The 8,390-nt window shown below is 38.9% G+C and overlaps 1 non-coding gene across 1 annotated transcript; it reads right to left on the bottom strand.

Annotated features, from left to right (window-relative positions):
• Nucleotides 1–5,846: 5,846 nt before the first annotated feature.
• On the bottom strand, nt 5,847–5,953 carry LOC141739929 (U6 spliceosomal RNA). The gene has a single exon (XR_012585844.1). It is a non-coding gene; the product is annotated as a U6 spliceosomal RNA (small nuclear RNA).
• Nucleotides 5,954–8,390: the final 2,437 nt, after the last annotated feature.

Genomic DNA, 8,390 nt, shown 5'->3' with positions numbered 1-8,390 from the left:
AAGGTTTGGGGATAGCCAGAAAATTCCCTACTGAGGGATACTGTGCAGGTGGACAAATGCGTGAGAACACTATGATGCATTTAAGCACTAGTAAAAAAAAAATAATTAAAAAAAATATGTATGGAAACGACATGGTGGTATATGCTGTAACTTTTGACATCTTGCCTTTGTTACAGCATGTTTCCTCCTTGTTACACCTTGTGTTATGCTGCATACATGTTACTATTAAGACAGAAGACAGAATAACAAAGAAACGTTTTAGTGAGGTTTATGAAGTTCTGCTGGGTTGGACCCCACTTTTCCCAAGGCAAGAACTACCCCTGTTCTCTTTGTCTGGCTCAGGATCACTCTCCTTCTCTACATCAGTTCTCTATAGCAATAATAGCCCATTTGGATACATAACCAAAAAAAATTCTGGGGCTGCACTGAGACTGACCCGTGATAGATTAACATGCTATAGCTCCTTCCTGGCCCGAGCATGCTGTTATTATTGCTGTAAAGAAAATCTCACCAAAATATAGGGCTAGTATATGTTTGTGCATATCCACATGTAAGCACTCATGCTGACAAGGCACAGGTTTAGCATCTGACTCAAAAATAATTGAGTCCACCAGTTTAGATATAAACTTCACACTTTGATGCATGTTCTTGACTGTATAACACTTCTACGTCCTCCTTAAATAACTAAGGAACCTCGGGACTTTTGCAGATTAGAAAACGCTGGAATATCAGGAAATTTCTACTAACTGATACTTATACCATCCTCCCCATGTTCACGGGGATGATGAATATCGAATTTCTCAGGCAGAAGAAACAGTGCAGTTGTACTACACATGGGATTTATTAGAGAAACTGCAGGGACTGTGGCAGCAGTAGGAGTAATAATGGGAAGTTCCTGTTTTACCAGTTCTTTTATTCTCCATTATTGGAGGAGACATACTAAGAGATACTCTGCTTATATCACCCTGTGAATGAGGATAATTTTGTAGCTGGCAGGAAGAATTTGCCCTTTCATTAGGAGTAGGCCAAAAGTTCTTAAAGAGTTCTGCATAAAAAAATGCCGTTCTACTACGTGGTCCATATCAGGGTTATTAGCTATGGCTGCAGAGTACCCAAGAATATTCAGTGCACGAACTTTCAAAACAGCCACGGGAGTTTTGCTTTCATTAGATAAAATTCTGTCTTTCCTGGGAGTAAAATAGGTACATGAAGCAGGTACTGCAAATAAACGGTCTTGCAAACCTTCTAGGAAAAATCACTGGAAAATGATTTTCTGTTGGAAAAGAAATTAGTCATCACCATTTGTCTTTATCACTGGTAAATGCACATGACTTTTCTGCAGAATAAACCTGCATGCACATGTCACGTCTTAGATGCTGAATGTTTCCCCCACCTGTTTGATGTTCCCCCTCTCATGTGATACAGACCTGAGGTTTGATCCACCCTCTGTGATATATATATATCCGTGGAGCTAGATAAGAGCCTTACAAGCCTCACTCACAACTGGTATAGGTTATTTTAAACAATATAAAAATAACCTTCATCATAGCTTAAAGGATTTTTGTAAGGCATCAAGTATTTGAAAAATTGAATAAAATTATGTGGGCTATCTTCATGATACTTTTAATAGAGCTTCCTCTCCAAAGAAATACTTAGTTTTTTATCTTCTAGTACAAGCATTAAATAGAGAACATGTTGTTCTTCTCTGTGATGATATACTCTGAAAATAGATGTTAGCCTTTGTGCTTGGAGAACGTGTGAATTCACTTGATTTCTTTCAAACAAATCTCAGTATGCTGTGGGAAAAGCTTGGCATCTTTGCTTGGAAATGGGATAAATTGCAATAGTAACCTTTACTTGGCCTTGCACCGTGGTGCCAATAAGCTAAACAAATAGAAATACTGCATAGCAAAAGATGCATAAGAAAAATAAACAGTTTGGCATTATAAATGATAGCACTTACCGCGCACTTGACAAATAAGAGAATCATAGAATACCAGGTTGGAAGGGACCTCAAGAATCATCTGGTCCATTCTTTCTTGGCAAAAACAGTCTAGAAAAGCACCCTGTCCAGCTGAATCTTAAAAGTGTCCAATGCTGGGGAATCCACACTTCCCTGGGGAGATTATTCCAATGGCTGATTGTTCTCATTGTGAAAAATTGTCTTCTTGTGTTCAGTCAGAATCTCCCCTGCAGTAACGTGTACCCATTACTCCTTGTCTTTTCCTTATGACTCCTTGTAAAAAGAGACTCTCCATCATTTTTGTAGCCACCCTTTAAATACCAGAACATGGTGATAAGGTCTCTCACAACTCTTCTTTTCTCAAGGCTGAACAAACCCTGCTCTCTCAGCCTTGCGTTGAATGGAAGGCTTCATAGTCCTCTGACCATCTTGGCGGCCCTTCTCTGGACCCTCTCCAGCCTGTCCACATCTTTTTTGTATAGCAGGAACCAAAACTGAACACATTATCCCAAGTGTGACCTGACAACCGCAGAGTAGAGTGGGATAATGACTTCTTTATCTTGGCTGCTGATGCCCTTGTTGATGCAACTCAGCAGTCTGTTCACTTTCTTTGCTGCAGCAGCACACTGTTCACTCATATTGAGCTTGTTGGCCACCAGGACCTTACACTTGTCCTTGTTAAACTTGGTAAGGATCTTGCTAGCCCACTCTTCCAGCTTATCCAGGTCTTGCTGTAGGATGGCTCTCCCTTCCAAAGTGTCCACTTCCTCACTCAGTTTGGTATCATCAGCAAACTTCATCAGGGTAGAGCTGGTCACATCATCCAGATCACTTACAAAGATATTAAACAGTGTTGGGCCCAATATCGATCCCTGGAGGACCGCACTTGTGACAGGTTGCTGGTTTGAAAAGGAGCTACTTACCACCACCCTCTGGCACCCACCGCACAGACCACTTGTCTAGACATTAACACATCAGTTCCTCTAGTAGGAAGCAGCAGGGAAACTGTTGAAAGTCTTGGAGAAATCCAGGTAGACAATGTCCACCACTCACCCCACATCAACCAAGCGGGTTACTTTGTTGTAGGAGGTGATCAAGTTTGTAAAGCACAATTTGCCCTTGGTGAATCCGTGCTGGCTTTTCCCAATCATGGGCTTCATTACTGAGCATGTGAGGGGTAACAGCCTTGCCATCAGCAGACTTGCAGGGCTCTGCCATGCTCCGTATCTGCTGTGCTACACCATGTACTTACCCTGGTAGCTAAGGGGAAAGCATCAAGAAGTGCTCTGTTGTAGATCACGCAGAGCAATCGAGCTGGTCAGCAAGGTTTCTCCAAGCACTTTTTGGTTGAACCTGCCATTTTGATTCAGCATTTTTCTGCAAAAAGTGACACCAGTTCAGGCAAAATTTCCCACAAATAACAGCAAAGAAATTAGAAATGGAGCTTCATTGAATGGAAGTGGGTTTGTTTTAGAAAACTTGAGAAATTATATCAAACCAAATTTCATTACATTCTTACATTAATTCATGACATTGTAGAATTGCATGAAGTGGTATAATTTTTATGAAGATGTTTGGAACAGTAGTCAGTAATATGCTATGGTATGAAACATTACTGTAGTGAAAGCAGTACATCAAAAGTGCAATGCTTTTTTTTAATCTATTTTTTTTAGTTAGCTGTCTAGGTGAAAGTATGTCATACTTTTTGTGAGAAAAGTATTTTTAAAGTTGGCTTTTCTTTGATTTCCAAAGAAATTGATAATACGAAAAACGTTCATAAACTACAAATTCTGTGCTTTAACCAGTTCTAATACCAATAATACTTAAAAAAAGACCATTCATGAATAACACAGACAGAAAGGGCAAATTAAGCCCCACAATACTCTGTTAAAAGTATTTACCATTATTTGAAAGCAAAAGAGAGTAACGCAAGGAAGATCTTATTTTATCCAACAAACATGCTCATTCCCTGTTATTTCACCTGAAAAACTAGAAGAAATTTCGTGCAAATAGCTCAGGAAACATGAAGTTCCCAGATAATACGGTGATATGACATGTTACTGACTCACTATTCTATAGTAATTGCACTAAGTGATGCTTTCTTTAACTGTTAATTTCTAGCATTAAGTATTATTCATAAAGAAAAATTATTCTTTCTAAAGAAAAGACAGTCCACATTTGTATATGAACACAAAAGACATTCATGGGCTACTAGTTTGTGTGAAAATAATTATTTCTGTTAGAATATTTTTTAAATATCATGTCAGTGGGAAGAATGGTTTCCATTTTATTATCCTAGGTTTTGTAACATTTATTTGAAATGTTGCACATCATATATTAATGGATTTCCTTATAATATCTCTGAAGCTGAGGACAGAATCTTTCTTTTACTGTAATTCCCGTCAGGATTTCAGAAGAAATGTTTTTTTTATAAGGACTTTGAATAAGCGTATAGTCTTCTGATGTACTTGGGAGTTTGAACAAACCCTCTGTTTCCAAAATGTTATCTTCAATGAGCAAAGGAAAAAAAAGACAAACATTTAAAGCTTTGTGGGGACCTTGCAAGTTGTTGCAGGTATTTCAAATTATATACAAGACTAAATTAAGAGCTGTAAACCATATGAGATTACTCCAATTTTGAACAAGAACTGTGCTCTTCCATATAAAGCCAGTTCCTCTACAAATGCTAATTTCTTTCCTTGAACATCTGTAGAAGACAGTATCATCCATGCATGCTTTATATCTCTAGCACTTTTCAACTCATGTAGTCCTGCAATAAACCTTGATTGTTAATTGCATATTGTAAAGTTTTTTCAAACTATTTTTTTTTCATTCAAAAATCACAAATGCCGAAGATGAGGCAGCCAATGCTATCAGAGAAACAGCTGCTATGTGCACTCTGTTAAACAGTACATGCTAGCACTTTTTTTTTTCATGCTGATTTGATCTGTAGTAGGTGGAACATACCAACAGAAATAATGAAAAATGTATCAGGGATATGATTTAGGGATTACTTCACAGCCTTGATGTAGAGAAGGGAAAAAAAGATTCAGTATTGGATAAATTTGCACTAAGCAACAACAAGGGCAAAATTCTGTCTTGGTGCCCATGGATAAATTCTGGTGAAAAAGTGAATGAATTTGAGCAAAACTTCTAGTGTTCCTTGTACCACTGAAGCTACTAAAAAGGTTCCCCTAACTTCAGAGCATTAAGGACTGAAGGCAGAGTGCTGGTCTTGACACTCATGCCTCCCTACAGGCAGCCATCAGCAAACCATGAAAATATGGACCTTATCAAAGGTCCTTGTGATAAGGAAGAGTAGTAGAGCAGGAGGTTGCACAAGATGTTTTTTCCATGCACACTTCTAAGAAGCACTGTACAGCACAATCCAGCCAGCGCACTCTCACTGGGAAATTGCATGGTCTCAAAGTAGAGAATGGCATTATCCTTATATATTTTGCATTCCTTTAATAGACATATGCAGAAAGCTTTTATCTAGAAACTGTTTTGTTCTCTATTAAATTACATGATTTGTAGAATAGATTTGTACAGTTTCTACTCCAAATCTTCAAATGTTTTGTTACAAGCTTTTTTTAATAGGACCTTTATACAATGTTTTGCTAAGATGCACTACCTGTGCTTTCCTGCAACATAATTCTTCCATAAATTGCCACACTTCTGTATCATTCCTTTCTAGTCTTCATTTACATTTCCTTCTTGATAGAAAGCAAGTAGTGAAGAACCCACCTGCCTTTCAAGGTGATACACAAAATCACAGAATCACAGAATGGTTCAGGTTGGAAGGGACCTTAAAGATTATCTAGTTCCAACCCTCCTGCCATGGGCAGGGACACCTCCTACTAGACCAGGCTGCTCAAAGCCTCAAAATATGGAACGCTTCACAAATTTGCGTGTCATCCTTGCGCAGGGGCCATGCTAATCTTCTCCGTATTGTTCCAATTTTAGTATATGTGCTACCGAAGCGAGCACAAATGTTCGTAGCTAAAATACAACAGGAATACGTTTCCAGAGTTGTTTCGTCTGTGAGCATTGACAATAGCTGTCTTGATTCAAATGATGCATATATACGCTTGAAGAATGTGTGAAGAATCTCACATAGATAAAAAGTGAGTCAGGTTTCAAAGCGACATAGAAAAAACAGCAAGAGGAGGTACAGCCTGACAGTTGCATTTCTACATCTTTTGAAGACACGGGCTCCCTTACATGATACCTTTAGATATACAAGTCATCTATCGATCAGTCAGACCTGTAACTGTTCACGTAGCCTATTGACCTCTAGTCAGCTTGAGTCAGCTCTGATTTCACGAGAAAATAAAGCAGGTATGTGGCTGTGGACATTTTGAGATAAAAACCGGAGTTGACTCAAAAGTGATCAAGCTGCAGGAAAATACAGCTGTAACAGTGTTCCTTCAGCACTTTATAAAAACAAGAAACATCCAAAATTAGTGGCTGAAGAATACACTTATGTCAAATTGGTTTGGGGACCTTTTCTGACATGCTGAATGTTCAGATTGTTTGATGCTCACATTTTACTCCTGCCAGTAAATAAGGATAAAAAAACCCCCCATGGCTTATATAATTGCGTGCTTCATCTTCTGTTTCAAAGGCTTGGAGAATGGTTCGGTATACACCAAAGCACAGCTTTCGTATGAATGTCTAAACATGGAAACTGCAGTTTGTTGAAACTAAGCTCCTTTGGAATAGTTCTGCCAAATAAACAGTATAAATAATGGATTATTTTCCTGAATTTCTAGAAAGCAAGCTGGCTAAAAGTCCTGAAAGTCACTGTCTCTTCCATTCAGGCCATTGAACTGTCATGCTTTAAAAGAGAACACCACTACAGTTCCCGCTAGGATTTTCCCCTCCCTCTCCTGCTCACCAGGAATGCCTCCACTGGTCCTGAAGTAGGAAAGACTCACAAGGAAAATCAATAGTACCTGTTCCTTTGTCTGTAGAAGCTAGGCTACTTCTGCCTATGAAGAGACATCATTTCTTTCTCTTTCTACGTACCCCTCTTTTCCATGCCTAGCAAAGGACGACAAGCATTTACATTAATAGTTAACAAAAAGCCCAATATCCAGTCGCGTGGGGAAGTAGTTATACTAATTCTACAGATTAAACCTCTTCCTTTCCCTGTCCCAAGCCTCAGAGAGACCAAATGTTGGACTGTGAAATACAGAAAAATACGTTGGTTCTTCTCCCATGTACAATAATGGAACTTCATTGGGAGTTGTCAGGTTAGTAGACTAGATACTTCTCAAAATAAGTTGAGTCAATGTATTATAGCAAACATATTTTTCAGTCAAACTAGGGGATGAAAGTTGCTGAAGAGGCCTTTCTAAACTAAATCATACAAAAGCCTTCACCAGCACCATGAAGATTTAAAAGAAATGGATAATAAATAAGGAAGAAATTCATTAGCACTTTTTTTGGTTCAGGTGGCTATAAAGATAATGATCTTATCTCCTATGAATAATTTGTACAAAACTCCTTCAAAAGTCCTGCACAATTTTTTAGTGTGTTCAAGGATATTCAACTTGGTAAAATAACTAACATTTTTTAGCATGCCTTTTTCATGTCTCTTTAGCAGCTGACTAAAACGTGCAAAAGAATTTTAAAAACTGTGCTAGCAAGATATATGAGATATTTTTGGGACTTTCTTCCTTCTTTAGATACACAAAGAAATTTAATAAAATGAATCACTGTATAAAGTGTCACACTTTGTAAAACATAGGCAGAAAGGGCCATTTCTGGTATCTTATCTGACCCAGAGCAGAAATCAACTAATATAATGGCATTTCTTAAACAGCATTAGCTTAACGGGTGGTTACAGAATCGGTCCTTCTGCAGACGAGCCACATCATGTCCTCTCCATAGGGAGTGGGGATTAAAGAGAGGGATCACAGTGACCAACTTTAAATGCAGCAGACTGATCCCTGTAAGCTCTCTCTCCATCCTTCCTTTCCTTTGCTATTACCTTTCCCCTTCCCCTTCTCCTTCTCCTTCCCCTTCCCCTTATGCTTACCCTTACCCCTGCTCCGTTGAGAACCTTTTCATAACAGGCCAATGAAACTCTTCTAACTATACCTCCTCAGGTGCCCTGCAGTGCACCAGGGAAGTCAGCTTAAAAGATTAAGAAACCCAGATCAAAATAATTCCAGCCAATCAAAGTACTCCTAGTTGGAATGTATTGCCAGTAGCTCCCTGACTTGATAAAATAAGTGGCTGTGTGTGAGCAGCTGTCTGGGAGCAGCCCTGCTGATTTCCACAGAACAGCACAGGGAGGGGAAGGGAAGATGCTGACTTAGATGACTTAGATGACTCAAGACCCAAGTGCAGTCAGTGGGACCACTTACTCAGAGGTAAGCAGAATTTAAAGGGAACCAATGTTCTAAAGTACATAGAC

This window comes from Larus michahellis, chromosome 2 (genome assembly GCF_964199755.1).
Source record: "Larus michahellis chromosome 2, bLarMic1.1, whole genome shotgun sequence".
NCBI classification, from domain to species: Eukaryota; Metazoa; Chordata; class Aves; order Charadriiformes; family Laridae; genus Larus; species Larus michahellis.
This window is presented reverse-complemented; position numbering and strand designations above follow the sequence as displayed.